General features: G+C 42.7%; 1 protein-coding gene across 1 annotated transcript in view; it reads left to right on the forward strand.

Annotated features, from left to right (window-relative positions):
- The window catches only part of SEMA4G (semaphorin 4G), a 205,753-nt gene extending 197,297 nt beyond the window's left edge, over positions 1-8,456 (forward strand). The window contains exon 16 of the transcript XR_011318531.1: positions 6,230-8,456. The gene's annotated coding sequence lies outside the window, so the exon portion shown is untranslated. The remainder of the gene's footprint in view (positions 1-6,229) is intronic.
- Positions 8,457-9,785: the final 1,329 nt, after the last annotated feature.

Genomic DNA, 9,785 nt, shown 5'->3' on the forward strand with positions numbered 1-9,785 from the left:
AATTTTCACATTTTGAATTTTTATTCTGTTAAACCAGAGAGCTATGTGACACAAAATAGTTAATAAATAACATTTCCCACATGTTTACTTTACATCAGCACAATTTTGGAAACAAAATTTTTTTTTGCTAGGAAGTTTATAAGGGTTAAAATTTGACCAGCGATTTCTCATTTTTACAACGAAATTTACAAAACCATTTTTTTTAGGGACCACCTCACATTTGAAGTCAGTTTGAGGGGTCTATATGGTTGAAAATACCCAAAAGTGACACCATTCTAAAAACTGCACCCCTCAAGGTACTCAAAACCACATTCAAGAAGTTTATTAACCCTTCAGGTGCTTCACAGCAGCAGAAGCAACATGGAAGGAAAAAATGAACATTTAACTTTTTAGTCACAAAAATTATCTTTTAGCAACAATTTTTTTATTTTTCCAATGGTAAAAGGAGAAACTGAACCACGAAAGCTGTTGTCCAATTTGTCCTGAGTACGCTGATGGGGGTAAACCACTGTTTGGGCGCACGGCAGGGCTTGGAAGGGAAGGAGCGCCACTTGACTTTTTGAATCAAAAATTGGCTCCACTCTTTAGCGGACACCATGTCACGTTTGGAGAGCCCCCGTGTGCCTAAAAATTGGAGCTCCCCCACAAGTGACCCCATTTTGGAAACTAGACCCCCCCAAGGAACTTATTTAGATGCCTAGTGAGCACTTTAAACCCTCAGGTGCTTCACAAATTGATCTGTAAAAATGAAAAAGTACTTTTTTTTCACAAAAAAATTCTTTTCGCCTCAATTTTTTCATTTTCACATGGGCAATAGGATAAAATGGATCATAAAATTTGTTGGGCAATTTCTCCCGAGTACGCCGATACCTCATATGTGGGGGTAAACCACTGTTTGGGCACATAGTAAGGCTCGGAAGGGAAGGAGCGCCATTTGACTTTTTGAATGAAAAATTATCTCCATCGTTAGCGGACACCATGTCGCGTTTGGAGAGCTCCTGTGTGCCTAAACATTGGAGCTCCCCCACAAGTGACCCCATTTTGGAAACTAGACCCCCAAGGAACTTATCTAGATGCATATTGAGCACTTTAAACCTCCAGGTGCTTCACAGAAGTTTATAACGCAGAGCCATGAAAATAAAAAATAATTTTTCTTTCCTCAAAAATGATTTTTTAGCCTGGAATTTCCTATTTTGCCAAGGGTAATAGGAGAAATTGGACCATAAATGTTGTTGTCCAGTTTGTCCTGAGTACGCTGATACCCCATATGTGGGGGTAAACCACTGTTTGGGCGCACGGCAGGGCTCGGAAGGGAAGGCACGCCATTTGGCTTTTTAAATGGAAAACTAGCTCCAATCATTAGCGGACACCATGTCACGTTTGGAGAGCCCCTGTGTGCCTAAACATTGGAGATCCCCCACAAATGACCCCATTTTGGAAACTAGTCCACCAAAGGAACTAATCTAGATGTGTGGTGAGGACTTTGAACCCCCAAGTGCTTCACAGAAGTTTATAACGCAGAGCCATGAAAATAAAAATTAAAAATTATTTTCTCAAAAATGATCTTTTAGCCTGCAATTTTTTATTTTCCCAAGGGTAACAGGAGAAATTTGACCCTAAAAGTTGTTGTCCAATTTCTCCTGAGTACGCTGATACCCCATATGTGGGGGTAAACCACTGTTTGGGCACATGTCGGGGCTCGGAAGTGAAGTAGTGACGTTTTGAAATGCAGACTTTGATGGAATGCTCTGTGGGCGTCACGTTGCGTTTGCAGAGCCCCTGATGTGGCTAAACCGTAGAATCCCCCACAAGTGACCCCATTTTGGAAACTAGACCCCGAAAGGAACTTATCTAGATGTGTGGTGAGCACTTTGAACCCCCAAGTGCTTCATAGAAGTTTATAATGCAGAGCCGTGAAAATAATAAATACGTTTTCTTTCCTCAAAAATAATTATTTAGCCCAGAATTTTTTATTTTCCCAAGGGTAACAGGAGAAATTTGACCCCAATATTTGTTGTCCAGTTTCTCCTGAGTACGGTGATACCCCATATGTGGGGGTAAACTACTGTTTGGGCACATGCCGGGGCTTGGAATTGAAGAAGTGACGTTTTGAAATGCAGACTTTGATGGAATGCTCTGTGGGCGTCACGTTGCGTTTGCAGAGCCCCTGATGTGGCTAAACCGTAGAATCCCCCACAAGTGACCCCATTTTGGAAACTAGACCCCGAAAGGAACTTATCTAGATGTGTGGTGAGCACTTTGAACCCCCAAGTGCTTCATAGAAGTTTATAATGCAGAGCCGTGAAAATAATAAATACGTTTTCTTTCCTCAAAAATAATTATTTAGCCCAGAATTTTTTATTTTCCCAAGGGTTACAGGTGAAATTGGACCCCAAAAGTTGTTGTCCAGTTTCTCTTGAGTACGCTGATACCCCATGTGTGGAGGTAAACCACTGTTTGGGCACACGTCGGGGCTCAGAAGGGAAGTAGTGACTTTTGAAATGCAGACTTTGATGAAATGGTCTGCGGGTGTCACGTTGCGTTTGCAGAGCCCCTAGTGTGCCTAAACAGTAGAAACACCCCACAAGTGACCCCATTTTAGAAACTAGATCCCCCAAGGAACTTATCTAGATATGTGGTAAGCACTTTGAACCCCCAAGTGCTTCACAGACGTTTACAACGCAGAGCCGTGAAAATAAAAAATCATTTTTCTTTCCTCAAAAATGATGTTTTAGCAAGCATTTTTTTATTTTCACAAGGGTAACAGGAGAAATTGGACCCCAGTAATTGTTGCGCAGTTTATCCTGAGTATGCTGGTACTCCATATGTGGGGGTAAACCACTGTCTGGGCACACGTCGGGGCTCGGAAGTGAGGGAGCACCATTTGACTTTTTGAATACGAGATTGGCTGGAATCAATGGTGGCGCCATGTTGCGTTTGGAGACCCCTGATGTGCCTAAACAGTGGTAACCCCTCAATTCTACCTCCAACACTAACCCCAACACACCCCTAACTCTAATCCAAACTGTAGCCATAACCCTAATCACACCCCTAACCACAACCCTAACCCTAAGGCTATGTGCCCACGTTGCGGATTCGTGTGAGATTTTTCAGCATAATTTTTGAAAAATCCGCGGGTAAAAGGCACTGCGTTTTACCTGCGGATTTTCCGCGGATTTCCAGTATTTTTTGTGCGGATTTCACCTGCGGATTCCTATTGAGGAACAGGTGTAAAACGCTGCGGAATCCGCACAAAGAATTGACATGCTGCGGAAAATACAACGCAGCGTTTCCGCGCGGTATTTTCCGCACCATGGGCACAGCGGATTTGGTTTCCATATGTTTACATGGAACTGTAAACCTGATAGAACACTGCTGCGAATCCGCAGCCAAATCCGCAGTGTGTGCACATAGCCTAATTCTAGTATGTGCACACGCTGCGGAAAACGCTGCGGATCCGCAACAGTTTCCCATGAGTTTACAGTTCAATGTAAACCTATGGGAAACAAAAATCGCTGTACACATGCTGCAGAAAAACTGCACGGAAATGCAGCGGTTTACATTCCGCAGCATGTCACTTCTTTTTGCGGATTCCGCTGCGGTTTTACAACTGCTCAAATAGAAAATCGCAGTTGTAAAACCGCAGTGAAATGCGCAGAAAAAACGCGGTAAATCCGCCATAAATACGCAGTGGTTTAGCACTGTGGATTTATCAAATCCGCAGCGGAAAAATCTGCAGAGGACCAGAATACGTGTGCACATACCGAAACCCTAGCCCTAACCCTACCCCTAGCCCTAACCCTACCCCTAACCCTAGCCCTAACCCTAGCCCTAACCCTAGCCCTAGCCCTAGCCCTAGCCCTAACACTAGCCCTAACACTAGCCCTAACACTAGCCCTAACACTAGCCCTAACACTAGCCCTAACACTAGCCCTAACACTAGCCCTAACACTAGCCCTAACACTAGCCCTAACACTAGCCCTAACACTAGCCCTAACACTAGCCCTAACACTAGCCCTAACACTAGCCCTAACACTAGCCCTAACACTAGCCCTAACACTAGCCCTAACACTAGCCCTAACACTAGCCCTAACACTAGCCCTAACACTAGCCCTAACACTAGCCCTAACACTAGCCCTAACACTAGCCCTAACACTAGCCCTAACACTAGCCCTAACACTAACCCTAACACTAACCCTACCCCTAACCCTAACCCTATTCTAACATTAGTGGGAAAAAAAAATCTTTATTTTTTATTGTCCCTACCTATGAGGGTGACAAAGGGGGGGGGGGTCATTTATTATTTTTTTTATTTTGATCACTGAGATAGATTATATCTCAGTGATCAAAATGCACTTTGGAACGAATCTGCCGGCCGGGAGGGGTGTAACGGAGCACGGGGGGGGTGTAACGGAGCACGGGGGGTGTAACGGAGCACGGAGGGGGGTGGATCGGAGTGCAGGGGGGGGGTGATTGGAGCACGGGGGGAGCGGACAAAAGCACGGGGGGAGCCGGAGCACAGGACGGAGGGGAGCCGGAGCAGTGTACCGGCCAGATCGGAGGGCTGGGGGGGCGATCGGTGGGGTGGGGGCACATTAGTATTTCCAGCCATGGCCGATGATATTGCAGCATCGGCCATGGCTGGATTGTAATATTTCACCCGTTATAATAGGTGAAATATTACAAATCGCTCTGATTGGCTGTTGAAAGTGAAACTGCCAATCAGAGCGATCGTAGCCACGGGGGGGTGAAGCCACCCCCCCTGGGCTAAACTACCACTCCCCCTGTCCCTGCAGATCGGGTGAAATGGGAGTTAACCCTTTCACCCGGCCTGCAGGGACGCGATCTTTCCATGACGCCACATAGGCGTCATGGGTCGGATTGGCACCGACTTTCATGACGCCTACGTTGGGTCATGGGTCGGGAAGGGGTTAATTCTTTATTCTATATTGTTGCTTTACTTTATGAAATGTATAGAGGTCCTATCATCGCTGGTGGAATGGGGAGTGTAGTTATAGTGGTTTGAATTCTTAAATTTAAAGGAAAGTTTAGTTTAACTTTAGTTACGGACGAGTTCCTATCTGCGTTCCATATTCTGTTTTTCTGTTCTGTCAGTAGAAAAGAAAAAAGCAGAAAAATTAAATTCAAGCTCCCATACCACGACTGACACCAGCAGCCCCTGACGGACCCAATTAACAGGGTCTTTTGAGTAGTTTCCTATAAGTCTGTCATTTTAAGCAGATGTAAACAAGGCCTATATTGTTCACTGTACTTCACACTTTTGAAGTAAAACTAGCTCTGTCTATTTTTCCCCTAAAAACACAAAACAAAATAAACCTGGGACCAAAGATATGCTTTTTTTTTTAAGTGAAAATGTGCTGCTTACGACGATCTGCATCTTCAGTACTCGCGATTTGCATCTCTTACTTGCATCTAATGAGCATATATGCAGCTTTTTTCATTTTACAAGAGTGCTAATTTGCATACTGCAGCTTCCGAATCCAAATTTTCAATTTATCAGGTTTTTGCTATGTAAGGCCCTTTTCTATCAGTTTTTTGCCATCAGTCACAATCCGTTGGCTTGACGGATCCGTCGCAGATTGTGAAAAACTGATGCGACGGATCAGTTTTTTCGCCGGATTTGACTTGCGGATCTGGCTAATTAGATCCTAAAAAAAATCAGAGCATGCTCAGTTTAAAAAAACTGCATCCGTTGACGGATTCCGTCATTTGACGGATCCGGCTCCCATAGGCTTCCATGCGAGCAAGCGACGGATGGTGACTGATCTGTCGCTGTCTGTTTTTTCGACGTACACAAAAAACATTACTTTGTCCGTTGTCTCCGGCCGCCGGACAAACAATTTTTGACGGATCCGGCGAACTACGGATGAAACGTGAGGCCATCCATCGCTAATATGAGTCTATGAGAAAAACACGGATCCGGCGGCATAAGTCGCCGGATCCGTTTTTTTTTCCAAAATTCGACGGATTCAACTGATAGCAACAAACTGATGAATGACGCCTTATTAGTGATGAGCGAGTGTACTCGTTGCTCGGTCTTTCCTGTGCACGCTCGGGTGACCTTGAGTATTTGACTGCTCGGAGATTTAGTTTTCATCGCGGCAGCTGAATGAAAAAAATGTAAACTGTGTTGCGATCTGTATCTTGTATTAGTCCATAATATAAATACTCATCAAACTGATTTCTTATACATTTTTCCTTTCTCAAGGACTTGCACACAGTATTCAGCCACAAGAAGAGAGAACTGAAGAGCGGAGATGATCATAAAAATGGAAGCCTGCGCCAGCAGATCCTTTTATTACGAGGAGATGACTATCCGATTATCCAGACAAGAACACCATGCAAATAACGGCATCTGCGATTAGGAGCTACGGTAATTATCCAAGATGGTTGGTTAATGGCGCCAGCTGTCCTCTTAATACCTCTGGGGTGACTGCACTCACTTTAATGTGCGAATATTCCACGAAGGCAAGATGGAGATGTATGCACGCAAGTAGGATTTTACTCCCAAAAATGCACCTGGATTACATCACATCTGGTTTTTTTTTCTTTCTTCTTTTTTTCGCCCGCGTTGCTCAAAATCCTACAAATGCTGAATGAAGCACTTTAGCTGGAGCGATGATTTCTAGGACTATGGCGCATCCATACAAAATGGAGGATTATCAGTGAACTGATCTGTTGTTACTACTACTACAACGGATCCGGAGTCTTTTGAAGGCCTCATCATCCGAGCGATCATTCCTGCCGTTCTGAAGGGGCGGTCTAGGCGGTCTCCATGTTCTCACTGTTTGTGTGTAGTTTAACAATAATCTAGAATATCGGTATCGCTTGTTTCAGCCATGTTTTCCTGCTGTCTCCCATTGCGTCTCTCATCACACAGAGGAATGGGTACAATTTCCAAAGGCGATTATTGAATTACGTTTTTTCTGTGGGCATATGTAGCTGAATATCAGATCACATTCTCCTCGGTCCATCTGGGCTTAGTTCATGTTAAGAAATCGTGCCTAGTTACCCATAGCAACCAACCAAAATTTCCACTTTCAGTTTGCCCTGTAAAAATAAAATGTGTGGTTATGGGCGGCAGAGGCACTTCTTCTTTACTAGCAGTGATAAGCAAGGCCTACTTTGTCCCATTCATTAGTGCCGACAGGTAGAGGGGGAGTTGCCATAGTAACCAGTCGGGTTACGTATTTGTTAGCCATCTTCCCCTATCCTGTCATGGTGCCCTGCTATGGATGACCTTGTCTGTTGATGGAGAACATTTCCTACAGGCTAAACTCACTTATGGTAGATGTAGGCTGGAGCTATACGGCGACATAGACCACACGACCTATATTGTGGCCAAAGTGCTCAGTATTTTGCAGAAAAGAAGTGAGGTCACATTGTGGGTCGCAAGGTACCGCAACAATCAAGTCAGAAACGGGTTGGATTTTTTGCCAATCGCTTGGGGCACTACCTAGCCAGTCTCAATTCGACCCCATTCATGCATTATGTTTTGATACACGGCATACAGAGACCGGTGTCATGGCCAAAGTCACCTTGTAGTCCCGACTAGTGTTGGCTGAACCCACCAATATCGACAGGTTCGGCCGACAGTCTATTGTGTATGATGGCCACCAAAAGATATCCGGCGAGGTAATGACCCGACGTGTTTGATTTCTGTCTGCCGATCCTTTTGTTCTTGAGGAGATAAGCCGTCAGCAGAGATTTGTGGCAGCGGTTTTCACACAGAGAACGTGGAAGCACTCAGCAGAGCGAACGCTCCTGTGTACGGGAGAGACGGCTGAGATGACTGCCGGACGGATGACTATACTATGACGTCTGCTGGCAGAAACCGGAGGCTGACACTTATTCTCCTGCACCTCTTGTACCAAGGATCCGCACAAGAATAAACCATTCAGATAACTAATTCTCAGCTCCTGCACATGGAGACCACACGTACGAGTAACATGCTGCTCTATCCATGGCGAGAATGAGAATCTGCATGCATATCTTCCAACAGAATAGCAGATGCAGAAATGTCATGTTTCAGATTTTCTGATTCGAGTCATTTTTGTTCATAATAATCACTGAAATCTGACGCAATGTGCACGGGGCCATAGAGTTTCAATTTATATTTTGCACCCATTATTTTGTTTAGTTATTTCCACTACCCTCAAATACTTGGAAATGTTATATCTGTACTGGATGCATTCACAAATGTTTTTTTATTTGCTTTTAATATTAAGTCACATTGAGTTCCCAGTAGTGTAATATTATCTGTTAACACTTTCAGGATCGTTTTATTTTATAACTATTATTATTATTGTTGTTGTTTGTAATGAATTGAAATTGAAACTAGAAAACACAAAAATAATTTATGAAGACTGCAAAAAATGCTTAATTGAGATGAATACTATATTTTTTTTAATAAAATTTGACATTTATGGACATTGTAAACTACGCATGTAATACTACATTTCACTGCAGCGGCTGTGATAAAACCACTGTCTCCCTATTTAAATGGAAGTGATCGTCAAAAAACAACCTATTGATTAAATCATGTTTTTGTGTTAATTGTACTTTTTAAAATTGTGTTGTTGTTTTTTTCATATCACAATCTTTATTAAAATTAATTTCAATGTTGCAATTTTCACACCGGCCACTGGGGCAATTTTTTAGACTCCTACTTCCTGTTGTTTCAGGAAATAACACATGCACATTAACCACAATGAACAGACCCCGCCCCTCTTATGTTTTGAAGTGTCTAATGTTCATGTGCAGAGGTCATTGTGCAGGAAGGGGGGGAGCAGCGTCAGCTGTGACATCGCCGTCTGTGATTTATGGAACCTGTAATATCAGTCTGTATTACCTGTATAAACAGCTGTGTATATAGGGATTCTGTCATTGTAATCCTTACTTTGCTGAACCTCCTATAAACTCTTAAGAAAAGACAGGAATTAAGTCTAAAAATGCCCCAGTGGCCAATGTGACAATTTAAAAAGTACTAATTTTGTTTTTTTAATAAAGATCATGATATGAAATGTGATATCATATTTGTGACAAATCCTCCAGCAAGTAATGTGATCTATGTGGATCATTTTTGACCTGCCCAAACAACCAAAACCCATCAGTGAGAATTGTGATCGATGCCTTTTTTTCTTTAGATGTTTGCAACAAAATATGCAATAACAAAATTAACTTTAGCACTTTGTTTGTTTTTTTTAATGCATTTTTACCTGTTTTTGGTGCATATTTGGTTTAGATTTAATGCAGCATTTTTTATGCTTTTTTTTAGTGCAGAAATGCTTGGTTCTGCACTTAAAAAAATTCACATAAAAAACACAATTTTTTGTCTCGAGATAGACTATAGGGAAAAACATACCAAAAATTGACAGTTCAGCAGCATCTTTAAAAGCACATGAGCATGAGTTTACATGAAATCACATCAACTTTTTTTTTCAGGGAATGCATCAGTTTTTCTGGGCAAGAAAACGGTGATGGAGAAAAAAAACCCTACTGTTTATGGTAGATGGCCTAAGACCCATACTTTTGGGGTATGACATGATAACTTGTTACCACACCGACACTGCCTATGACAGTGGCAATGGTAAAGTCCAATTCTCATGCAGAATTTTTGAAAAAAAAAAGATGTTTCTGAATAATTTTATAGCAATTTCAGGTATTTACTAAAGTAGACATGTTAGAATAGTCAACAGGTCATCATTAATGCTAACCAACACAGTGGAGTGGCGCTGTTATGGAAGGTTATCATAAAAGAAAAT

The sequence above is a fragment of the Ranitomeya imitator genome, chromosome 2 (assembly GCF_032444005.1).
Source record: "Ranitomeya imitator isolate aRanImi1 chromosome 2, aRanImi1.pri, whole genome shotgun sequence".
Classification (NCBI taxonomy): Eukaryota; Metazoa; Chordata; class Amphibia; order Anura; family Dendrobatidae; genus Ranitomeya; species Ranitomeya imitator.